Below are 26,976 nucleotides of genomic sequence, written 5' to 3'. Positions count from 1 at the left end.
ACCAGGCTAACTTTGTGGTGCTATAAAAACATTTTTTGTGCAACCCAAACTGCCCAACAACAGCAACATTGGCTCATCCGGTGATGTAAGTTTGAGAATTGACTGTTTGTCAGAGCAATGGGAGATGGGGAGTTTTCAAGTAACACATTTGAAAACTGTTATTTTTTGCAGTTTTGTTTGATGTTAGTTCCACAGAAATTACACACTTCACAATTAAGTAATGGTCAAATAATCAGTTATAATCGAATGACTTAAATTCATCGTTGTGCAATTTTGTATTAAATTTTTTTTCTTTCTATTTGTAAATTTTTATTTTTGCATTAGTTTAAAAAAATTTGCATAATGTTGTTCAGGTGATTATGAATCAATTTGCCCACTGAAATGATTGTCCACAACAATTTCAATCAAAGACTAGTATCCCTTATGATGTTCAAAGATCTTTTGATGGGCTTAGATGTATTCTGAGCAGGTACCTTGATCATCGCTCAGCAGTCAGAGTTCTGTATTTTGATTAATTACCCTGAAATTTGTAATGCATATGGATCATTAGTTCATCGCCAGGCAACAAAAAAAAATCTTTTTTTTTTTTTTTATGAGCTGGTGTATGTCTGTGCTTAGACAGCATGTCTTCTATTTTAAACCCTCTCTTCATTTCTTTTTTTTTCCACCTTTGTCTCTCATACACAATAATATTTGTATTTGATCTGTTCTTCTATCACTTCATGCACCTTTTTACTTTCTCTCTTCGTCTGTATCTCTCCGGGAAGCTTTACAAGATGTGCAGGTTAAAACCTATGTATAATAGATGGAGCTCTCAGCAGCAGGTAACAGGCGGGGGGAGTTTGACTTATGGATTTCAAAATGTCATACTGTTGATACGCTGAGCAGGGTGGATATAAACATGAGCGGAGAGAGATGGGTACGGATGGGTTCTTGAGATGAGCGCTGGCCCACTTCTAAAGTGCCTTGTTTAAGGGGTCTGCTTTTCTTTCTTTGCCTTTGTGTATGGTAGTCACAAGGCTATACCCGACTCATGTTCCTCATCCTTGCGTCAACTTTATCCACCCACCCCATGGGAAAAAGAGAGAGACAGAAAGACAGGGCCGTTTTATCTGTAGCTGACCAGGGGTTGGATAATCCAACACCACACAATGAATGTGAGCATAGCAGATCAAACCCTTTTCTTTTTAATTCATCACAAACACCAATTTTAACACTGAAACGCAGAAAGCAACATAGACGTCAAAAAAATACCATGGCAGCATCTGATGCAACTGTATAATCTGACGCAACTGTAAAATGAAAAGCAACAAAGCATCAGAAAAGAATATGGTCACATATAAGGGTGTTTCTATATGCACTTTTGGCCCTGTGAACACTTTTCACGCTCTTACTGTACACTAATAATATCCAATAATGTGTTTTTATTAAATATAATACCTTTTAAAAAGTTTGTAATGTTGTACAGGAGCGATTCTAGGATTTTCATTTTGGGGGGGGCTCAGTGAGGGTATGATAAAAAAAATGGTAACACTTTAGTTTAGGGTCCAATTCTCACTATTAACTAGTAGCTTATTAGTATGCATATTAGGATATTGGCTGTTTATTATTACTTATAAAGCAAATATTAATGGCTTGTTCTGCATGACCATATTGTACATCCCATAATCATACAATGTAGGTAGGTTTATAATCACTGAGATCCCAAATGTTTGGTAGTTAGGGGGGTTCGAGGGCTTGCTCCCCCGAGAAAATTTTGATTTCCATGATCTACATATGTGCATTTTAAGATATTATGAACGGCAAAAAAAAATAGATAACAATAGCTTGAAAACCATGTCAGTGGGCAGATATGACTGATTAAGTTTTTCCATTTTCATCAGTGAAGACAGTAAACATATGTTTAACTGATATTCACAAATATGTTTTATGAATCATTTTCATAGACATGTTAATTTACTGAAGGCTAACAGGAAAGCTATGTAACCAAATTTATTAAATTAATTCACAACATGCACACATTCATTACTAATCTTATGCCCAATACAGGCTGAAAAAAGCAGAGCTTTTTTATTTACTGAGAGCTACACATGGAATTATATTAATTTACAATATGCACACATTCATTACTATTAATCTTATGCCTAATCTGAAGAAAACGGCATTGTTAATATTTCCCTTTTGTTAATTATATTATAAATGACATTACATAGGCCTATTTCAATTCAAAATGGTGAAATTAGACAAAAATGTATTAATTTGCGATTTGTTTAACATTTCGGACTTAAAGAAGCAGCTGTCAAATATGAGACGTTTAGTTTTTAGCTACATATCTCGCACTTGACATTGAGTCGTGCTGCTAAAATTCACACTCAGCCTCAGCAGCTTCTGTGTGAACATAAAGCCCGCCTACTCTGATTTGATTGGTTTTCTCAAATATTTTGACATTGACGAGCGGTGACAGACCAATGATGCTCAGATCAACTCACACACATCTGCTTCTGACGTGCGCTCTGCTCGGCGCCGCTGCGTATTGAAGAACATGCTGATTAAAAGACGGGACGAAGTCGAAGCCTCCCACCACTTTCATATGTTATAAAGGTTAATCACAATTTTTTTAGGGGGGCTGGGCAGAAGTTTAGGGGGGCTGAAGCCTCCCTAAAAAGGGCCTAGTGACGCCCATGATGTTGTATGAGCACCAAATCAGCATATTAGAATGATTTGTGGGGGGACAATAAACATAACATTTCTCAAGGGCAATTTTTGAAGCGGACACAAATATCACAGCCAAAATTGTACTTATAAGTATATTTGTGCCGTTTTGGTGCACTGAAAAATTATCTCAATTATCTCTCTTTCTGTGTCATGTTATCTGGCCAACGACACAAAGTAAAAATTGTTTAAATATGAGTTATCATAGGTCCACCATGCGGTAATATGACTGAGCAATTGAGCAAAACCCAACACAGCGATAGATTTACAATATTAGCCTAATATCAGTTCACACATAGGCTTATCGCCATGTTGTTGTGGGTGATTTACAACAAGCTACCAAAACAACAATCGCTAAAATATCGGAAAAATACATCGGTTATCATCATTTTTTGTCATTGCTAATTTATTAATAACTCAGCATCGTCTGTTTTAAAGAGAAAATAATCACTTCATCCGTTGTTTAAAGTGAATAAAATAGCCTTAACAGCTACTTACTGGAGTTCAACAACTACTGAAGAACTGTGTTCTAGTGATGGGGAGTCGACTCACGGTGTCGACTCTGTTGCTGTGTCTGAAATCACTCACTTGTTTACTGATTCTCTAATCCCTATAAAGTGCATGGAAGTTGAGTGCACTATAAGCAAAGAGGGAATTAAATGAAGCGAGGAATTCAGACACTGACGTAATACACCGCGTCAAAGAGCTGTCGCAGAAACTTTGTCACACACATTTATTTGAGTGCTTACTTAGTTAACTTAGTTAAAACGTTCACAGAGACTTTAGTTTGTAATCATACATAGACATGCTAGCTTTAGTTTAATTGATGGTATATTAATGCAATAAATCTAGATTTGTTTTCCATTGTGTACATAATCATTAAACTAACCATAAATCATAAACTCACATCAAGATGAAACACATCAATAAGTGTATTATTGTATGTATTTAGTATATTTAACTCACCTTTTAAGACAATGATCATGTGCGTTTAGCGCCGTCACTCGACAACAGCTTTTTTTGTGACTTTTTCCTAGAAAACGTTGATAGCCACTCAATTTATCGCTAAATTGGACTAATTTGGACGGTCACGCTAAAAGTGGGATTTTAAGGCTTTGTGTTGGGAGGAAATTATTTAAGTGTGTAACAACGGCAATTTTGATGTAAATTAAATGGAGACTCCAACACTGGGAGTCGGGAATTGGAGTTAACCTGGAATCGAACATCCCTACTGTGTTCTCTCCCACTGGACTTGTGTGTGTCTAGGTGAGGTGCGCGGTGGGCCAAACCACTGTGGGGCAAGAGAGGGGGGACTCAAAATGTTCCTAAACTTAAACCGCATTTTTGCCCCGTTTGCGTTTGTATTGTTTTACTACTTACACATTTATTTTAAGTATATATAATTATATTATGTACAATACACAATGTCATTTTTAATCACCACCACCCCCCTCATCAATGTTAATGTAATGTCATTTATTTTTATGATGATTTTAAAAAATCGGGATCTGGGAGAAAAATAAAACACTACAACCTTTTCAAAATGTGATCTTCATAAAAAGAAAGTTTAGTGTTGATCTATTAATTCCAGGAAAATTATAGTGCACAAAGTTAAAGAACCACTTATGCTAATACTTATATTTCTATGCAGCAGTCACATCCTTTGATTGAATCATATACTGTATATTTCTTTTCCGCTCATTCACAAAGACCAGACTGCAACTGCTATAATGATCAAGCAGCAGTCAGACCATTTCCTCTGCGAACATGATTAGCCGCTTGTTGTCATTTAGTGACGTTTAGAGCTGTAATCAAAGAGATAACACATTTAGCCTGTCTATTCTGGGATTTCCCATCATCCCCCTTTGTCTGGTTTGGCAGCATGGAGCCCAGGACATGGTTAATTGCTGTTTTTGCGCTTTGCACGTTTAATTTTCCTTTCACGCTCAACATCCTGTAACTGGCGTTTAAGCCTGCTGTGGCATCCCCAGTGTGGTGAATTTAAGTTTGGCTCGTGTCTGAGCCTGATAACCATCTCTGCGTATGAATGTGTGTGCCAGCGCTCGTGTTTATATGTTTGTCGGCTCCATTATTGATTGGCTGTAATCTGGCGGTGGCCACTCACTGAAGTGATGTTCCCTTAGGCTTTAATTATATCCCCATGTGATTTGCATCTCAGCGTTGCCCCTTGCTAATCTCATCTCATCTACCTCCGCTCCGCCGCCCCATCACCCCCCTGATTTATTGAGTTTGTGTCACTCTCTGTGCACTTTTTTCTCCCTACCACGCCCTGAAAAAAAAGTCCAACTAAGCCTCCGTTAGCCTAGCCTACTGTAGCACAGGCCACGGCCAGAAAGCTCCATCTCAGCCATTCTACTCACATACGCCGTCCCCCAATGGAAGGAGATACTCATCCAAGGATGAACAGACTTCTGGGACTGCCACTGTCTTCCCAAGCCCCGCAATGATTTGTTCTGAGCCTGGAGTTCTAACCGTCCTCTGCACATCCAAAGCCGCTGGATTTGGCTTCTGATATTTGACCGACTTTCGGTTTTCTAAAGAATCGATGGATTTTGTTTGTTTATTAGCCACCAGCGCTGAAAAGTCCATTTTATCGTGGCTTGGCTCCACTGGGCTGCGGATATGTGCATTGTATCAGTGTTAGGGTGACCTTGTTGCGAAGCTGTCCATTGATTGGGTGCGTACGAGAGGCTTTGACAAAGGCTTTTGTGGAAGTTTTCACATTGTCCAGCTTTGCTGGGCGAACTGCCATCCACCATGAGCTACATGCCGGTGAATAATGGTCTTTTTCGGGAGACGTTACACAGAGGAAGTGCGCCCAACCTTCTCATCCCTCCTCAAGTTCAGTCCTTACGACCGCTTCGCAAACGGCTCAGCATGGAGGCCCTGAAGAGCAAATCTCCTGACCTGGGGCCGATTAAGTGGCCGTCTCTTGTCACCATCTGTAAATGGAAGCAAAGTCTGGCTGAGAGACTTCTAAAGAGACACCGAAGGAGTTGCAGTCAGGTTAGCAGCTATTTATTTGGTTTAAGTCTATAACAAGTAAACCAGTATGCTGTCCCATTACAGAATCTTGCAGACAGAGTTTCCCAGACAATAGACCAAATGTTTTTCAAAACCAGACCACTTAAGAGGAACAATTGTTCACAATTCTCCATAGGTCCTTTTTACCGCCTTCTCGCTTTTGCTAGATAATGCCATTTTAAGCACTCTCTCTCTCTCTCTCGCTCTCTCTCTCTCTCTTTCTCTCTTGGATTTAGCCTCCCCCTCCCCGGTTTTTATTGAACCATTGAACTGGTTTCATAATTTCTGAAGTTGATTACACAGGCCTGGCTCTCGACCAGAAGCGTTCCATGCATTAGCCTTTGAAACATCCCTCACAGACTCTGCCAGCACTCAGAGACATATTCCAGTGGTAAAGAGACTAATGAAACTAATCAATGTAAAAGCTGTCTTCTGTCTTTAAAAGGACGCCAGGGGTGTTAAAACAATTTAAGGTTGGATGTGCAGCCTGGAGACAATGCTATGCAGTATAGACACTGTGAGAGGTGTATATACTGTATGTTAGACTGGATTTGCAAGCACTCCTGGTAATTGGTGTGCTATTATTTTTCGAAGACAATAAAATTGTCTAGAATATGTTAAGTAACATCCTAGCAACCGGATAGCAACACACTAAGAACCTTTTATTTTTGCAGCTGTATCGCAACAGTTGTGTTAGTGAGTACTGCACAAGCAAGTACCTGCGTTGTCTTCAGAAAACAAAGATTTGTAGATATAGATAAAGTGTAGTTAAGGTACTAGTTGACAAGATTGATAGGATATGAGGACATTAAGGCCCTGGGGGAAAGGAACAAGCCATTGAGGGTTGACACAGTCTCTAAGGAGCTGAAACTGTCTTTTAGTGAACAATAATGGCGATTATTATGGTGTTGGTGGTGCTTAATGCAATGGCCACGGGCTAGGTTTAAGGAATCTCTTCTTGGATCCAACAAAAAGCTCTAAAGCTCTGTCTCCAAAGTAAGTGTTGGCACTGCTTCTCTATCCGCAGAGCTAACCTCTTTGCCCCTTGCATTAAATTATAGTCACTCCCCTGTTTAGCTTTCCTCTTTTTAAGATCACCCTCTGCTCCTAGGTTCCATGCACTCCTCCATAATCCAATTAGCAAAACCCAGGAGGAAGTCCTCATAACTTCCAGGACAAAATTCAGTGAACTGCAGTTGGTAAATCTGAGGCTAGGTCAGCGGTTATTTTGGCAGACTTTAACTCTCCTTCAAGCTTGTACACCACAAGCTCTGTTCAGAAGCTCTATATAATTATCTCTTTTCCACTGAAAAGTTTTGGCCAAGTTTTGTAAATAAACTATTGTGCTTTTTCAGATATTAACTTTCATGCAGTGTGTAATACAGCCGTTTGTGAATGTAAAAGGTCTGCAAAGTGCACAATTAATAAAGTTATTATCTCCGAAAAAGAAAGAATAGATTCTGAACTGCCAAAATGAGTCGTGAGTAATTCCAGTCTTACTTCCGTAACATTTATATGCAACAGATTTGCTTAATTCCAGCCCATGTTCTTCATTTGCTGCCAGCGAACGTCTACTTTGACCTGCCCTCAAACGCTGTGTGTGTTGTGTACATGGCGAGAAGACGCTGTTTTCTGTTCTGCAAAAGCAAATTCCCTTTGTATACACGTCTAAAGGATTAGGATGGGAAGAGTCAGTGGTTAAAATTACTACAATAATACAATCAACAGCAGTAATCTTTTGATGACTGCTTCTCAAATCTCTGTGCGGTCTAAATGGGATTACTAATGCTTATCCATTAGAGATGGGGCAGTATTCACTTTATTTTGACCAACTTACTCCTCTGAATCACAGCCTGCAAGTATGATTAATTATTGAAGTATCAGTTCAAAATACGTAGTTTTGTGTTTTATATTGTGTACGTTACCTAACTCAGGCGAATGGAAGGAAAAGATGTGGTAGAAAAAAGTGTACAAGCAATAGGGATAACCGCACCCTGGAGAGGATTGTGAAACAAAACCCATTAAAAATGTGGGGGAGATTCAGTACGTCTTACTGAAATGCTTCTGCTCATCAACTGTGGGCCACTATTAAATAAAACTGTGTGTATCAATGCTGTGTGGATCGTCTGTCGTTCTTACTACTTTGGGTAAAGATAAAGGATGGAGCAAGATTTGTTTTACCCACTTTAATGTTCCATCAGTCATTCACGTTAGCGCTGGGCTAACGTATGCACTGTTATTGATACAGTTCCCCGCATGTGTACCGCAATAAATTAGAAATATACGCATGGGTTTGTTGATGGACACACACTTGTTAATGCTGATGGTGAGGAATTACAGCTGCAGCATCTCAATGAGTAGTGTATCACTGAGAAACATCCTGCTCGAGTCGTCCTTGAGATGGAGGTTAAGGTTGAATAACTAGTTCTTCCAATGTTTCATCATCGGACTCGCGCATTCAGTCATATCACCCTGTAGCCCAAGACTGGTTTCCCACTGAACTTAAGCAGGGTTGTGTCTGGTCAGTACCTGGATGGGAGACATCCTGGGAAAACTAGGTAGCTGGTGGTAGAGGTGTTAGTGAGGCCAGCAGGGGGCGCTCACCCTGTGGTCTGTGTGGGTCCTAACGCCCCAGTATAGTGATGGGGACACTTTACTTTAACAAGCACCGTTCTTCGGATGAGACGGTCCTGACTCTCTGTGGTCATTAAAATCCCAGGATGCCCTTCAGAAAAGTGTAGGGGTGTATCCTGGCCAAATTTGCCCATTGACCTCTGTCCATCCTGGCCTCCTAATCATCCCCCTATCCTGATTGGCTTCATCACTCTGTCTCCTCTCCACCAATCAGCTGGTGTGTGGTGGGCGTTCTGGCACAATATGGCTGCCGTCGCATCATCCAGGTGGTGCTGCACATTGGTGGTGGTTGAGGAGATTCCCCCTTCTATATGTAAAGCGCTATATAAAATTTAACAAACTAATTATTGTTATTGATATGGTAAAATCGACACTATAGTTACTGTCTTTACAGTGTGTACAGAGTTTTAGGAAGCCTCCGGAGTTGAAGTTCAGTTATGGTAATGAGCATTTAGCTTCCGAAACACACACTGTATGTGGTGGACCAATCACAAGAGACTGGACTGTCTGGCCAATCAGAGCAGAGTAGCTCACAGAAAGGAGGGAATTAGCGAGATCTTCAAACTTGTTTTTGAGAAATTAGGTGATGTGCAATGTATATTTTGAGTAAATGAGTTTTATGACCTTTGATGCATGTAAACCTGTTGTAGGAGACCTCCCAAACAGAATTAGGAACCTTTACAATAGCATAAAGGGCACGTTTGCTGAATGTATTTGTGTGCACTGCAGTGTATACAGTATATATAGGCCTACAACCACCTATGAACTCTTAGTTATTAGCATGTGTTAAACACCGACCAAAGTTTGTCACTTCAGTTGATGACTGTCAGATTCTGTCAAACTTTACGATAACTGCTGAGCTAAGTTGAAACCAGTGAAGTAAACACATGCTCTCTCTGTAGCTCTCTCATCGCCTTTAATGGGCACGAACTGAGCATGTGCTCCACTAGCAAATTACTGTACCATCATTCCTCACACTCACACTTCAGAGCGGCTGTACAACAGTTTACAGCCGGATCCTGCCACTATACTTTGCCAGTGAGTAAAATCCTTCACTTTTCACCTAAAATAGACACTCAGAAAAAAAGCTTTCAGCAGAGCTAGTGCTTGTTCGATCCTCCATACGGCAGTGGAGAATGGATTTTTTTGCAAAATGTGTGTGAAATCACTGTCTGTATTACTTTTAAAGTGGCAGAATCAATCTGCCACATGTCCAATCTCAAAGTCTAACCACAAGCCCCACCTTGTGGTGGTAAATGTGAACTACAGGGGACAACCAGAACCATGAACATTGTTTTGCCTTGGGCCCTGTTTAGTTTAGTTAAGTTTCATATTAACACCACATCATCCTGCTATTGTAGTAAAATAACTTAATGCTCTTTTATGATTGAGAAATGTTCTCAGGTATTATGTAAAGCTCTTTCAGTGGTTGTTTACATTAATACCTCTTACCTTTTCCCTCACAACAAGCCTATTAAGGACAAACTGAGGTCCAACATGTGGCTGTCAGACTGTGTGTTGACTTTCTCAGCATATGGTCATCCTCTCTCTGAGGTAAAGGAGAGATGGGCTCTGGACCATAATGGCTTTCACTGAAGCAATAAATAACCTGTCACACAATGACAGGACCAGTCAACTGCTTAAACTCTGCACTGCAACATGGGTTTGGCTTTTGTGTGGGGATCTTGCAGGTTTTGAAGGGTAAAGGTTCTTGGCTCATCATATGTGTGTGTGTGTGTGTGTGTGTGTGTGTGTGTGTGTGTGTGTGTGTGTGTGTGTGTGTGTGTGTGTGTGTGTGTGTGTGTGTGTGTGTGTGTGTGTGTGTGTGTGTGTGTGTGTGTGTGTGTGTGTGTGTGTGTGTGTGTGTGTGTGTGTGTGTGTGTGTGTGTGTGTGTGTGTGTGTTTTGACAGTTTTAGAACAGCAGGAAGAAACGGAGCGTTGATTACTAAGAGCAGTGGGAGAGGGGAAAGGAGGGAAGAGCGTCCCTCAGTTCCTGTGAGAATTGAGACATGTGGTTACTTCTCTATAAGAGCTGCAAGAGAGAGAGAGGGCTTTTAATTGGAACCCATGTCCCAGACACTCCCAGCGCCTGTAGTGTGAATTATAGAGCAAAATATTTCGTCATTCATTGTGCTTTCTAGAACAGCCCCAGCTTCCTGAATTCATGCATACACAGTGAACAAAATGAACACTTGCCAAGTGCAAGTCAAAATTGGCTTTGGTGATTAACACCGTTCCGCAGAAAACTATTTTACAGTAGGAACAGCGACATGAAATGTTTTGAATTGAATTGTTTGAACGATAGTCTGAACCACACTGATGCAAGTGACATGCGGCATTCAAATCCAAGACATTCAAATGTCAGCTAAATAAAACATCTGTTGTGATTTGTGCATCATCTAATGACTTTTACTTTTAACTAGGACACAGAAAATCTTCCTGTAGAACATTTTCTTTTCAGGTTTGACAGAAATATGAATGATTTTATAATTATAATCATTTTAAATATTTTGCTATTACTAAAGTAATAATATATTATTATTTCATTACATAAAATAAATTATAAAATATAATTTATATTTTTATCAACATATAATTATCTAATAGTAAATAGTATACAAAATGTATTGTATATACAATATAAATCAATCTAATTTATTAACATTTAATCAACACCATCAGCCTTTTCGATCATTATGTATTTGATTTCGATCATATGAACTAAGATGTCATGCTGGTTGTGTTCGGTGTGTATGACATATCCAGCAATTTTTACGTTAAAGGAGTAGTTCACTTCAGAATTAAAATTTCCTGTTAATTTACACCCCTAGCCTGACAAGCCAGACCCACATCAAGATGTTGGGTCTGGGAACACTCCATTGGCAGGGCTCAATCCGAGGGGCGGGATAAACAGTCTTTCAAATTCCCTCTGCACGCAATGGGATAGCGCTACAACCAACCAGAGCAATGATAATAGATTCAACTTTTGCTGTATCCGGTCGGCAAAACTCCAAACACATCTTCCTTTTTTAAGAGTGACTTCAGTGCCGTTCTTTTCTCAAGAGAAGCTTAACTCAAAGTCTTCCACAATCACGGCCAAAGCCGATTCAAAAGACCGCTGTTCGCCAGCTTCTTTAAGCCCGCCCACGACTCTATACACGATGTGATTGGCCTGACCAGAGTTTGGATTTTCCAGCTCGCAAGCCAACGGAGAGTTGCTAGACAAATTACATTTGCTGCCGCTAGGGTGCGTCTAGATTTCTAGGCTAACTCACCCCGACTTCCAAGATGTTCATGTCTTTCTTTCTTTAGTCGAAAATAAATTTCGGGAAACATTCCCGGATTTTTCTCCATATAGTGGACTACAATGGGGTACAACGGCTTGAAGGTCCAAATAGCAGTTTCATGTAGCTTCAAAGAGCTGGACACGATCCCAGACGAGGAATAAGGGTCTTATCGAGTGAAACGATCTGTCATTTTCTAAAAATTATAAAAATGTATATACATTTTAACCACAAATGCTGTTCCTGCGCTACTCTGCACCACGGATTACACAATCACACGTGACGTATGCGAGCAAGAAGAGCATTTGTGGTTAAAAAGTATATTTTTTAGAAAATCTTTTGCTAGATAAGACCCTTATTCCTCATCTGGTATCATGTCTGGCCCTTTGAAGCTGCATTGAAACTGCAATTTGGACCTTCAACCCGTTGTACCTAGCCTGACATCATCATACTGAGATTCTAGTCAGAATATGAGTCTGCTCCTGCTCCATTGGGCTGTGATTATGGGGCATTTCAAGTGAACCAGGAAAGAAAATGCCTCTGCACTCAATTGGATAGACCTACAACCAATCAGAGCAACAGAGTAAGTGACGTATGTTGAGCACCGCATAGTTGTCAAGAGAAGAGAAGATGAGTATAAACAATCTTTACCGGTGTTATAAAAATAATTTAAGGATACACAGAGTGCTTACCAATACGATCATCATTTTTGAGAGAAATAGTAAAGGTGAATGCATATACGAACAAGTTCTCCGTTTAGGATTAGAACGAATTCAACCCAAGCGCTCTTTGGTAACGTGATGATTACGTTACTGTTTATCATCTGTCCATCATCGCATAAAGCCCGCCCTGACAATTTGATTGGTCCGAACAGCTCTGGTTCGAGCATAGCTCCACAACGGATCAAGTCCAGACCGAACTTCCCGACCTCAAATGTTGTGGGCGGGGCTACGTTCGGCTGGCATTCAGGCTATGCTGTACCCCATTGAAGTCCACTATATGGAGAAAAATCCTGGAATGTTTTCCTCAACCTTAATTTCTTTTCGACTGAAGAAAGAAAGACATGAACATATGGATGATGTGGGGGTGAGTAAACGATCAGGACATTTCTGAAGTGAACCACTCCTTACAGTACATAGGTGCCATGTTCTCTCACCCTTGTGAGTACAACTGCTTGAGTGGGCACTGTGACGTGTGTGAATGTCAGGGCTGACCACCTGTCATTTGATGCTCTGTCTGGTGAAAGGTGGGAAAATTAATTTGACAGCATCTTATGACATTTTCAACAGTATTATACAAGGGTTTATCTCGATGACGTGGTATCACAGCTTGCTGGCACCCATGACTAGCATTTGTCATTGACACATGGCATACAACACACACACACACACACACACATCTTGAGGCTGTCGTGATTTCAAGCATTGACAGTGATAAGAGGTGTTTGTCATCATGTTAAAAGTGTGATAGAAAATGCACAAGACTTTCACTTGGGAATTGGAAATGGCTGACATTTTCAGCTACTTCTTCCTGGCTTAGCTCACACATTTCAAATATACATTATGCATGCGTTATAATTCTATACTACCCTTTTTCATGACACAAAATTCAACTGCAAAAATAACAAGTGGCTGTTAGGAATGGAATGATAGAATAATTTTTACTGAGTACAGCGAGTTTACCTGATATTTTCTTGTATTTTTATTTTTACAGTTGCATTGTCATGTCATCATATTCCATGTGAATGGCATCATCTCAGAAATGATTTTTTTGATGCAATTTTGTTAAAAGATGTCTTTTTTGGTAGTCGGATCAAATAATGCTTTAAGTCTTGAGGCAGCATGTTTGACTGCAGTGGAGGTTTTCAGTGAATAAGGACTGAAATTTTGGCCACATAAAGATATTGCATGCCTCAGACTTACAATATAGCACATGAATCGTACATTTATAGCACATTTCTGATATTTGAAAACCTTTTGACTTTCTCTGTATGGATAAAGTGGGCGGGATATTTGTCAAAAATCTTTAGTGTTCTCAGACAGAAAGTCCGTATGAATTTGGAGTTCATAAATGAAATCCTAGCTCAGCTAAAAATCCTTTCCTCTTAAAATACTAAAGATTTTCGAAGCACATCCTGGCCTTTCTTTTCCACGCAAAGAATGGTTTTACATTTATAATGGTATTGCTTTACCATCAAAATAATACATGCGTAACATCGCATCAGGATGAGTTTGGGCGGGATTTCCTTTCCTTTCTTGTTTCTGTCGTTACATTCACATTCAGTTTAAACCCATTAGTAGAGCTCGATGCTGTTTGTGTGCCCTGCAGGTGGGATATAAAATGTCACAAGAATTTAATTGGAATGTGGGCGGAGAGAAACCTGCTTAATTGTAGGTTGGGATAAATTGAATGTTCCATAGGGATTGTTAATTATGTGAAATACTGTATGATTAACGGGCATTTAGACACTTAGAATGCCTACCCAACACACTGTGAACAGATTACTAAAGCCTTCATCATCAACCTTCAGTGTTTTATTCATTTTCATCTAAGCTGACTGCCAGCTGGGAGACGCTATGTGAGGGAGGATTACTAAATCAGAATGAATAACCACACAGACTGAATCCTACGGCAATATTAAGCACTGGTAATGCTTCTCTGGCTTTAATTTGTACTGTGTGCTAGTGGCCAGTAGGTGGGGCTGATGCACGCTGGTTGAGCGGACAGTCTCTGGGACTGATTCTGATGGAGCTGGATGGTTTAACTTAAGCAGTTTAGCATCAGTTGCTGAGCATAAAGCCCCTTGTTTTGATTAAATGTGACTAGGTTGGTTATAAATAGAAATCTTATTGAATTAATGAGGCTCCGTGATCCACAGGCCACAGGCTCTGCTGTTCCTTGCTGTTTTGTGTCTGTTGCTGAATTATGGATTACAAAATTTCCTTTACTTTTGTTTATTACCCTCTTAAAATGCAAATAACGGCCAATCTGCTGGATAAATTATCCTCTCTTTTGAAATGCCTACTACACAGGTTGCATGCACATTTATTAATGTATTATTTGTAAATTATTTAAAATGCTGTTTTTACCTCTGAAGTTGTTGCTAACAGCCTTTTAATATTAATAATATATTGTAATATATAGTTGTATAATATATAATATATTTAAGATGTATTAATTTGAATACATTTTCATCTCAAGTTGTTATTCAAAAATAGCTTATTACATTAAAAACAATAATAATTATTATTATTATATATAAAATAATTTTAAAAAATGACACATTTATTTATTTATTTTCTTTTTGTAAAATTTGCACCCATCCGTTACATTCTTTTTAGGATGCTTTCACACTAGCACTTTTGGTGTGCACCTGGGTTCGATTGACGTCAGAGTTTGGTTCGTTTTGCTTCCGAACTCGGATGTGTACCTGCGACCCGTACCCGAGTCCGCTCAAAAAGGTGGTCTGAGGTCCGGTTCATGTGAACTCTGGTACGGTTCGCTGCTGATGTGAACGCAATCGTACTAAATCAGAAGTGAACCGCTATTAATGACGTATGATTTGATAAAAATGTGTGTTTGTGTGTGTGTTTCCCTCATTTTCCTGGCGAGCGTGACTGATGTACTGCAAGCAGAGAGCTGTAGATCTCATTTCTGCTCGCCTTCAGCGTTCTTTAGAGCGTTTGCAGTACATTCGCGGCAGAAAGACACAAGTGCCATTACGTACTGAAGCTTTGGAAACAAAACCAACAGTTCAAAAACAAAAATATAAAAGTGAGGTGAGGTGAGCAACGCTATGTATTTCGCCGCCTTCACGCTCGCTGTCGTTATTAAGCAACCGGGTAAACAGCTGCTGCTTTGATGACGCAAACGCACCCCAGTTCGGACCCAAATAATATAATATGAACACAGTCCAGCGGGGGCAGGAGGAGGGGGGAGCAATCAAACTCGGGTTCAGTCCAGGTAATCGAACCAAGTGTGAAAGCACCCTTACATTCAGTTTAGTTCATTAGTCCATACTCTGTTGTGAAGTCTGCACCCGTCTGCATTGTGGGCACAAAGGTGATAGATGGGACACTCTATGGTCTTGTCCACTTGACTGATGTATAAGCAATGGCCACAGGACCACGACTCCACATCAAGTGTGCCATTTGGGACAGGGCCATTAAAGTTTGTTGCGTTGCTTGGCAACGTTGAAAAGCAAAGAGTTAGGTTAATGAACTGCATTTTTATCTGGTTGTTGTTATTAAAAATAAATGTAACAATTTATCGGATATTGTTTTGTTTTATCACATTTGCCATTGCCGCCACTTTATCAAAAGCAGTAAACCACTGCGTAACAGTGATTTCTCAAACGCTAAGCAGGATTTAAAACACTTATTAGTTCGATTTGTACTGTTTATACATCTCTGGAGTAGCTGCGAGCTTTCCGTGTACTTTGAGCTTGCTGGAGGAATCATTTGAAGGATTTTATCATGTTGGAAATGTGCAGCTGTCAGTAAGACATCTGTCCGTCTGATTGGGGGGCTCGGGGTCCCCAGCTGTTCAGGGTTTGATTGCTTCTGCCTTGAGCAGAGATGCTGTCAAGACACACTGCCAGTCAAATCATCAATTGACAAAGAGCTTCCACACACACACACTTGTCTACCTCCTTCTCTTATTCCCTCTTGTGCTCGTTCTCGCCGTCTTCCTAACTAAAACATGCCTAGTGTCTACAAGTAGCCAGCTTTCTCTCTCCCTCTCTCTCTGACGCGCACACACACACACACACACACACACACACACAGAGCCCTCTCACTAGCTCTCTCACTGTCGAGAGCACACTGCTCAGATACCGCCCAGAGGAGTGCCGCTCACCACAGCTGCGTCCTCTGTTACTCTGTTACGGAACACAAACGGAAAGACAGGGAGGTGAAAGACACAGGGCGAGAGGAGGAGAGGAGCGCACATTTGGGATGACAGCTTACCTGAGCAAGCAGCAGAGCTGCTGTGTGGAGATGCACGGCCGCGTGGGAGATCGTGGAGGGGGCGAGGCGCCCTGCTCTTGCAGCTGGCAGCATGAACCACAGCATGGATACAACTACCTGCCCTCGTCCTCCCCGTCCATGTCCTCTCTGCCCCGTCAGAGGGCCAAACTCACGGCTTCGCGCTCCGAAAGCTCCTGGAGGAGTCCCAGCCGCGGCGCGCTCCAAGCCAAAGGGGGGAGCTGCGATCTGTGGACCGAGTGCGGCTGCCATCCGCACAGCTGGCAGGAGCCGTATCAGGTAACCCGTGCCATCTGGGCTAGGTACCAGGAACGTGAGGGGACAGGTGCATTATGGGTCTGATCTGAGCAGAAAAGCCAATGAAGGCAGGATGGGCTTGAAAAACCCCTTGTAAAATAGTTTTCAGGACTGAAAAAGTTACGGAAACTAAGAAAATCTATGTATATTAAAATATTTTTTTGTATTTTATTCAGCAAGGATGCATTCATTTAATCAAAAGTTACGGTAAAAACATTTATAATGCTATGCTAATAAATAATTATATTTCTAATAAATGCTTTCTATTAATCAAATATCCCTGGAAAAATATTAAACCGTTTTAAACATTGATAATAAGAGATGTTTCTTGAGCACCACATCGTCATATTAGAATGATTTCTGAAAGATCATGTGACACTGAAGACTGGAGTAGTGATGCTGAAAATTCAGCTTTGACATCACAGGAATAAATTACATTTTATGAAATTTATACAATATTCCTGTTTTGACGGTTATTTTGATCCAATAAATGCAGCCTTGCTCAGCGTAGCGTAGTTAAAAACACTAAACATCTTGTAAAAAAAAAGATCCGGTTATCACAAACAACTGGAAAAGTCATGGAAATGTATTGGTTAAAAAGTGGGAATCCCTTGAATTTGTATATTTGGAAATGTATGCTGGACAGAGAATATTTTGCTTTTGAATTGAAGTGGTTATTGAATATTTGGTATCATAGTGCAACGGCTGTATGTGTTAATAATATAAGTGCGTGTTAGCCTTGGAGCCGCTGTTCTGACATGCTTGTTGTTCTTGTTGCTGTGTGTTGAACCGTTATACACAACATGGCTCTCAGATCATAAATACTAGAGCAGTGATGATAACGTAATCTGTTTGTGCATGAGAGAGAAAGATCCAGCCAAACACCCAAATCAGGCCAATGCATCACACCCCATCAGTGCACGAACACAGCTGGACTGTGTGTGTGTGTGTGTACCTGGTATTCCCTACATCATGAGGACCAAATGTCCCCAAAATGATAGTAATACCAGTCATTTTTTTAATCTTGTGAGCCGCAGAGGATGATTCTACACATTTAGATGAATTTTAACACTAAAATATGGAGATTGGTCCAGTGATTGATAATGTGATGGCAGACACAGGAAGGGTAGAGAGAAATGACCATGTGGACCGGTCTCTACATGAAAACACTTCTCATCTCTGACGGTGCAGTGTGATGTGTAGGGCTAAGAGGACGCTGTGTGTGCAGGATGAGAGAGGTTTCAATCACCTTTCAGCTCAAACTGTTGACTGGACATGGTTGGACTTCTCTCAGATCATCTTTCCGTTCAGAGAAGGTCACCAAGAGACGCTTTTAATACTTTTACAATAGGACCAGTGGCAAATTATTTTGTGTGCATGTAATTTTGTATATTAATATTTAGTAATTAAAAAAAAGACCCATACATATACAGTGGTAAGAAAAAGTATGTGAACCGCTTGCAGAGTCTGAAAATGTGAAAATTTTTAACTAAATAAGAGGGATCATACAAAATGCATGTTATTTTTTATTTAGTACTGTCCTGAATAAGATATTTCACATAAAAAATGTTGATTCTCAATACTGTGTGTCTACCCTGGATGATCCACGGCTGTTTTTTTGTTTTGTGATGGTTGTTCATGAGTCCCATGTTTGTCCTGAGCAGTTAAACTGCCCAACGTCCTTCAGAAAAATCCTCCAGGTCCTGCACATTCTTCAGTTTTCCTATATCTTTTTGCATATTTGAACCCTCTCCAGCAGTGACTGTATGATTTTGAGATCCATCTTTTCACTCTGAGGACGATTGAGGGACTCAAACACAACTAATAAAACAGGTTGAAACATTCACTGATGCTCCAGAAGGAAACACAACGCATTAAGAGCTGGGGGTGAAGATCAAGGTAAATTGTATTGAGTATCTTCTGTTACTTCCTAAGGCCAGTACTAAATGAAAAAACATTTACATCTTCTTCCTGTTCAAAAGTTTTCACCCCCGGCTCTTAATGCGTTGTGTTTCCTTCTGGAGCATCAGTGAATGTTTCAACCTTTTTTAGTAGTTGTGTTATGCTGAGTTCACACCGAACGCGAATAGAGCGTCTGGAGCGAGTGATTTCCATGTTAATTCAATGAAAAGGCGCATTGACTCGTGTCTGGAGGTCCTGTGGCGTAATAGACGCGCTTCGCGCGGCGCGATGGACACGATTCCGCCTCATTCGCGCGTCCAGTTTGAGCGAATGGCGCGAATTGGATGCAAATTGAGCGTCTTGCGCGATACGCTCGTTATGCGCGAGTGGTGCTTTTTGTGCATTCACGCGTTTGAAGCGAAATCGCGTCTGACGCACGCGTTGAAAAATCTGAACTTTGGCGTCAATTCGCGCCGCGTTAACCAATCAGGAGCCTGCTCGCTGCGGTCACGTGATAAAGTGACGTTATGAGAAACCCTGCATAATTTAAAAATACTACTATTGTGTCACAAAATGTAGTTTTAAGACTTTTTCAGGTGGGAATGTAGTTGTTTAAAGCTCAAATATGTGGTTTATTTATAAAGAGAGCGCCTATTTAAAAAAAAACAATCTTGTGTTTTTGGAGTTGTGAGATCCAGGCGATCACCGGGCACTCAGCGCTCATTAACCCCGGCGAGAGCAGCCTTTCCTCGGCCAGTCCTTCTGACGTTTGCCACTGGCTCTGATGTCCTGTAGTGGTTCATCTTGTGTGGATCTAACGGGCGATCTTTGGTGTCATGAATCTATAATTTGTTGTCTGCCAAATCGTTTTGACTGAGGGCAAAGTTTCATAACTTTATTTTTTTAAGGATATTTAAATATACATGCAGTGAAGATAATGTAGGAGTTGCCTGCCCCACATTTGTGTGACTATTAATGTTTAATATATGTTTTTAATGAAAATGAAAAGAGGCAGAGTGGTGTTTTATGACATATTTCTCCTGGAGCGCCTTGAACGCGCGTCTATTTTGCTACAAACACTCGATTTATACGCGCGTCCAATTCGCTGTGAACGCGCGAATGGATTCAAAATGTTTAAGCGTCCAACTAGACGCGATTTTGACGCTCTATTCGTGTTTGGTGTGAACGCAGCATTAGAGTTCCTCAATCATCCTCAGTGTGAAAAGATGGATCTCAAAATCGTACAGTCACTGCTGGAGAGGGTTCAAATATGCAAAAGATGCTGGAAAACTGAAGAATGTGCAGGACCTGGAGGATTTTTCTGGTCTTATTCAGGACAGTACTAAATTAAAAATAATATGCATTTTGTATGACCCCTCTTGTTTAGTTAAAATTTTCACATTTTGCAAGTGGTTCACATACTTTTTCTTGCCATGTATGCCATTTTTACCCTCTCAGCATACATGAAGTTTAATTGCAATAAAGTTGATTAATTCATAAGAATGTATTATTTTTATATAATTAACTAAATTAGAAAATTCAAATGAATGCTTCAGTGCATTCTCTCATGCTTACCAAGGCTGAATTTATTTGATTTCCATTTGAATATTATTTTAAAATGTAGTCTATTCTTTGGATGGCAAAGCTGAATTTTCAGCATCATTACTCCAGTCGTCAGTGTCACATGGTCCTTCAGAAATCATTCTAATGTGATGATTTGCTGCTCAAGAAACAATTCTTATCATCATAATTTCACATTGTTGTCAATGTTGTGGAAATTGTTGTTGTTGTTGTTTTTTTTCGGATTCTGTGATGAATAGAAGGCGTTTATATGAAATAGAAATCGTTTATAACATTATACACGTCTTTACTGTCAATTTTCAAAATTGTAATAATTGTTTTAAAAGGTATTACTGACCCCAAACTGTTGAATGGTAGCATTACCATTCATTTTTTTAATTTAGTAAAGTAATTAATTATAAATAAAATTGAAGCATTAAATTGGAAACCCTAATATATGTATTATATGTGGTCTGCTGCTCTTGAATGATTCTTTGGTGTTTTCAGCTCTTTTAAGACTGTTGTTGTTGACTTTTTCTTGTGCATTATTGACGGTGATGTGGTAGCTCTATGTATAGTTTCTGTGGCCTGAATTATTGAGAGCGGTAAAGTGGGACAAGAGCAGAGTTTCTGAACGCCTTTGCAGGACCTCTCTGAGCAGCACACAACACATCTGCAGACCAATCATTATTTATCGTCATCTTTAACGTTTGCTTAAGCAGAAAGCCAAATACTAGTTAGAGTAATGTGCAGTTGTTTGCTCTACTGCGGTATGCAAATACCCATTGCTGTTACGCTGTTTACCAAGGGACAAATGGGCAGTGTGCTGTAGTAGTTCATCTTCATTGAGTTATATTTTTAAATCCTCATGATGACTGCTCTCTTTGTTTCACTAAAGGGTATTTTTCATCTGGTAATTTGATATACCAAATTAGGAATGTCTGGTGAGTAGTTTAATTGAAGTTTACATTCATCTTGCGATTTTATTCACAGAGGTCGTTTCACAGCTAAGGTGAAATGCTATCACTCATAAGGACAACCGTAATTATTCCATTGTGCTTATTAACATACAATTAACCTTAGTGTTGATGGGGTCCCAAGGTACGTCACACTGTATTAATCATGTTTTGCCTGAGTAGCAATGCACTTCACACCTATTTTTGGAGGCGATAAGGCTTTCTGATCAGTGGTCTGGACTCTGCAATGTGCCACAGTGTTAAACACTTCAAGCTGAAAAAGTTTTTGAGAAGTCTGACGTGATGTTTTAAGTTGCACAAACTCGAGCGCTTTCTTGATGTTGTGTTCGCCTGCACCTCACCTGCCCTAAAATGCTGATGCGCTGAAAACAGACACTTCTCTGTAGCAAGCCTTTTCCCAACTCTGCAGAAGCATGAAGATGCTTAAAGCTGAAAGTCTGCCCCAGTTTGGCTCCACAATAAGCCCTTAAGATGTTTGTGTTCGTGCTCTCTTTACCAAACACTGCAAAGCTGGTTTGCCCTATACCACACACACACACACACACACACACACACACACTTGTTATACTAATGTGGATTCAGACACGGCATCTTATCTATTTATTGCATCTTTAGCCTTAAAAACACTATGATATGCTGTACCATTTTTAGCACACACAACTCATTTTTTAATCATCTAATGTTTATTGAGAGCTGTGTGTGAATCTGATTATGTAATGCCATCACCTCTGTGCTGGGCTAAGCCACGTGAGCGCTGGCTGAAAGAGGCCGGTCGTGCTCTGTATCCATGTGTTTGCGAGCACTTACATACAGATATAACGCTGGAAACAGGCAGCATCCACTTCCACCGATTGTGAGTGAATTAATGAACACATCAACAAAGAGTCTGTGTGCCCATTGAAAAGCTTTTTTTTATTCAAATCTCTCCAGCCAGGGTTTTAACTAAGTGCTAGCTATTTTGCAGTACGTGTTTACACAGAGAGTAGGTGTTGTCTGTGTACGTTTAGCGCTGGTCCCCTTTCACTGTTGACTGTCTTTCCTCTCGTCAGCTTCCTACTCCTCATTAGCACTAGAACTGACACGAAGAGTCCAGCAACCCAATGCCCCTGCTGCCGATAAAGCTGCGTGCACAAATAAATTCATTGGTTTGAGAAACTTGCAAATTGAAGATAGTTAGCAGTCATGACCGCATTCTCTGTTCCTCAAAGAGCAATTTTGCACGCTCAACACCTCTGATAAAGCATTGCCATTTCGGTTCTCTTTGATGTCGAGTTACTGTGTCTAGGTGGAAATATCCAAGGGTTTACAGTTTGTATGTTTCAACCCTCACTGTCTTTTGTCACACAAGCTACATTCCCTGACAATATATATATATATATATATATATATATATATATATATATATATATATATATATATATATATATATATATATATATATATATATATATATATATATATATATATATATAATATATATAATATAATATATAATATATAATATACACTAACCTAAAGGATTATTAGGAACACCATACTAATACTGTGTTTGACCCCCTTTCGCCTTCAGAACTGCCTTAATTCTACGTGGTATTGATTCAACAAGGTGCTGAGAGCATTCTTTAGAAATGTTGGCCCATATTGATAGGATAGCATCTTGCAGTTGATGGAGATTTGTGGGATGCACATCCAGGGCACGAAGCTCCCGTTCCCCCACATCCCAAAGATGCTCTATTGGGTTGAGATCTGGTGACTGTGGGGGCCATTTTAGTACAGTGAACTCATTGTCATGTTCAAGAAACCAATTTGAAATGATTCGAGCTTTGTGACATGGTGCATTATCCTGCTGGAAGTAGCCGTCAGAGGATGGGGACATGGTGCTCATGAAGGGATGGACATGGTCAGAAACAATTCTCAGGTAGGCTGTGGCATTTAAACGATGCCCAATTGGCACTAAGGGGCCTAAAGTGTGGCAAGAAAACATCCCCCCACATCATCAGACCAGGCAAAATTTTTCCAGTCTTCAACTGTCCAATTTTGGTGAGGTTGTGCAAATTGTAGCCTCTTTTTTCTATTTGTAGCGGAGATGAGTGGTACCCGGTGGGGTCTTCTGCTGTTGTAGCCCATCCGCTTCAAGGTTGTGCGTGTTGTGGCTTCACAAATGCTTTGATGCATACCTCGGTTGTAACGAGTGGTTATTTCAGTCAAAGTTGCTCTTTTATCAGCTTGAATCAGTCGGCCCATTCTCCTCTGACCTCTAGCATCAACAAGGCATTTTCGCCCACAGGACTGCCGCATACTGGATGTTTTTCCCTTTTCACACCATTCTTTGTAAACCCTAGAAATGGTTGTGCGTGAAAATCCCAGTAACAGCAGATTGTGAAATACTCAGACCGGCCCGTCTGGCACCAACAACCATGCCACGCTCAAAATTGCTTATCCCCTTTCTTTCCCATTCTGACATTCAGTTTGGAGTTCAGGAGATTGTCTTGACCAGGACCACACCCCTAAATGCATTGAAGCAACTGCCATGTGATTGGTTGATTAGATAATTGCATTAATGAGAAATTTAACAGGTGTTCCTAATAATCCTTTAGGTGAGTGTATATATATTACATATATATATATATTTATTTATTTATTTATTTATTTATTTATTTATTTATTTATTTATTTATTTATTTATTTATTTATTTATTTATTTATTTATTTATTTATTTATTTATTTATTTATTTATTTATTTATTTATTTATTTATTTATTTATTTATTTTTGACCTATTAGTGCCACTATAGTAATACTACACTCTATAAAATACTGGGTTGTTTCAACCCAAATGTCAGCCAAATATGGACAAATCCAGCTGTTTGGTAACCCAATGGTTGGGTTTGTCCATATTTGACCCAAATTTTGGATAAAACAACCCAGCAATTTTTTTAGAGTGTATGTTGTTTGCAACCCGTTCTCACTCCCAAGGCGTCAAAGTGTCTTCCACGTCACAATGAAGACACTAAAGGTACCCCTAGCCTTTTTTTTCCGACGCGCAGGGTGCTTTATTGATTTCAATGAGAAACCTTTGCCGTCATACACAGACGCAATGGGCATGGGAATGTTATTGCATGGTGAAATTATATCTTGGGTTATGATTTTGCCATTATGACATGTTGGAGTGTGATTCTCAATTTAATCAGCCAGCAGAATTGTATTTACATTTATTTACACTATTTAGACACATTTGAACATGTAACCTAACCCCATCCCATCCCTAAACCTGCCCATTTGATATAAAATACAGTATATAACGGGCAGATACGACTGCATGCACAATTCACAATTCAAAAAGTACAAATATTCCAAGTGTTCCTAGGCCAAATGATTGATTTGTGTGAAGAAAATGCAAAAATTGCCGCCCGAAGAAACGTTACGTCAGATTTCATAATGAGATTGCATTGGTTCTCATGTGTCTCGTGACCAATTGCGTCATTACGTCAGCTTTGATTGTTAAATATCATTGGCTTTCGTGTGTCTTGTGACCGATCACGTCATGCTCAAGAGTCATGTGTATTAGGGGTGTATTCCAGGTTTTTTGGAGTCGACTCCGATTCCTGACTCCCTCTATGATATCGACTCCTCGACTCCATTTACTTTACATCAAAACAGGGTCAGAAATAAGACAAAATTGCAGTTGTTACACACTTAAATTTTTTCCCCCCGACACAAAGCTGTAAAATCCCCTCATTAAATCAGCACACTTTTATGTGACCGTCCAAATTAGTCCAATTTAGCGCTGACTTGAGTGGCTATCAATGTTCCTCCCTAGCTTTTGCCGATACCTAATTTTACAGAGGAAAAAGTCACAAAAAACGGCTGTTGTCGAGTGATAGCGCTAAATGCACATGATCATAGTCTTAAAAGGTGAGTTAAAGATACTAAATTCTAAAATACATACAATAATGTACACTTATTGATGTGTTTCTTCTTGATGTGAGTTAGTTTAATGATTATGAACACAAGGTTAACTACGGAATCTATACCTATTTATTGCATTAATATACCATCAATGAAACTAAAGCTAGCATGGAGGAAGCCTATGTGTGATTACAAACTTAAGTCACTATGACTGTTATCTATTTCTAAAGTGAGCTACAGTACATGTAGGATAAATATGTGTGACAAAGTTTCTGCGACAGAGTCGAGGAATCGACTCTTTTGGAGTTGACACCCCATCACTAGTGTGTATCATATGAATGAGATATGAATGAGATATGACTGAGTGTGTGTGTGTGTGTGTGTGTGTGTGTGTGTGTGTGTGTGTGTGTGTGTGTGTGTGTGTGTGTGTGTGTGTGTGTGTGTGTGTGTGTGTGTGTGTGTGTGTGTGTGTGTGTGTGTGTGTGTGTGTGTGTGTGTGTGTGTGTGTGTGTGTGTGTGTGTGTGTGTGTGTGTGTGTGTGTGTGTGTGTGTGTGTGTGTGTGTGTGTGTGTTTGTTCACGGAGCGGTAAAAATTTCAGCGAGTAAAACATTAAGATCAACTCTGTTCTTTACTTAAAGATATCGTATGACTTCAGAAGACTTGGAATGCAACATGAATTAATACTTTTATACTGTTTTGGTCAGTTTTTGCAATAAATACCTGTGACTGTACTTTTATTTGCCTGTTATGTGTTTTATATTGTTTAGAAGTGGGTAGATTTAGGGTAGGTTAGCTGCTCCAAAATATAAAAGTAGCCTATAAATATTGTCTGCTTTTACAAATGCAAAGAATTTAACGCGTCTTGATCTGATGTATTGGGCAAACAACTAAAATCTATGGAGTACCTTGCGCGCCGATATAAGCCGCATTTCCACCGCAGGAACTTTCCCCAGGAACTAGGAACTTTGCGGTGGTACTCGGTGTGTTTCGACCGCAGGAATGGGGGTCTAAATGAAGTTCCGGGTAAATATTTCCCCCTCCGAACGGACCTGCTCCCGAGGTAGTACTTTTCCAAAGTTCAGGAACTTTCGGGGGTGGGACTGGGCGCTGAACATGCTGGTATTTTTAAAAGTCTTTTGCGAGGTTCGTTCTGCGTTCAGTAAGTATCAGTCTTGCTCTTTCCGTCCGATGTCGCGCGTTCGTCTCAGCCATCTCACGGTCAATGTCCGTAATAGCTGATAATAAGATACGTTGTCTTATTTTAAATCTATCTTTATGAGCTTTCAGAATACGCTTTAGTTGATTAGGCTCTTTTCCGCCATTTTGTTAATGACCTCTTTTGTAAACCAAAACATAACCAGCAAAAGCAGCGCTGCTTGAATCTCCTCCATACTTGTTATTGTTGCAGACAGTGTCGTGCAAAAATGATTACTCATTTTTATGAGCAGTTACACGCAGTCCTACATCACGGGCTAATTTGCCTAATCTTCACGGTACTTTAGACCGCAGTGGAAACGCAGACAGTAGCAGGTCTGGGGGGAAAACGTTTCTGTAAAAAAAGTTCCTGGTACAAATTGTTCCGGGTAATTTCGGTGGAAACGGGGCTTTAGTGACACCTAGGGGTGCCTTTAGCGTCTTCATTGTGATGCGGACCATGCTTCAGATTTTG

The 26,976-nt window shown here is 40.0% G+C and overlaps 1 protein-coding gene across 3 annotated transcripts in view; it reads left to right on the top strand.

The window, feature by feature from the left end:
• dlg2 (discs, large homolog 2) overlaps positions 1-26,976 on the top strand; it is a 394,149-nt gene that overhangs the window by 221,802 nt on the left and 145,371 nt on the right. The window lies entirely within an intron of this gene.

This window comes from Gobio gobio (genome assembly GCF_949357685.1).
Source record: "Gobio gobio genome assembly, chromosome: 22".
NCBI lineage: Eukaryota > Metazoa > Chordata > Actinopteri > Cypriniformes > Gobionidae > Gobio > Gobio gobio.
Note: the sequence above shows the minus strand (reverse complement) of the source record. Positions and strands in the feature narration are given on the sequence as shown.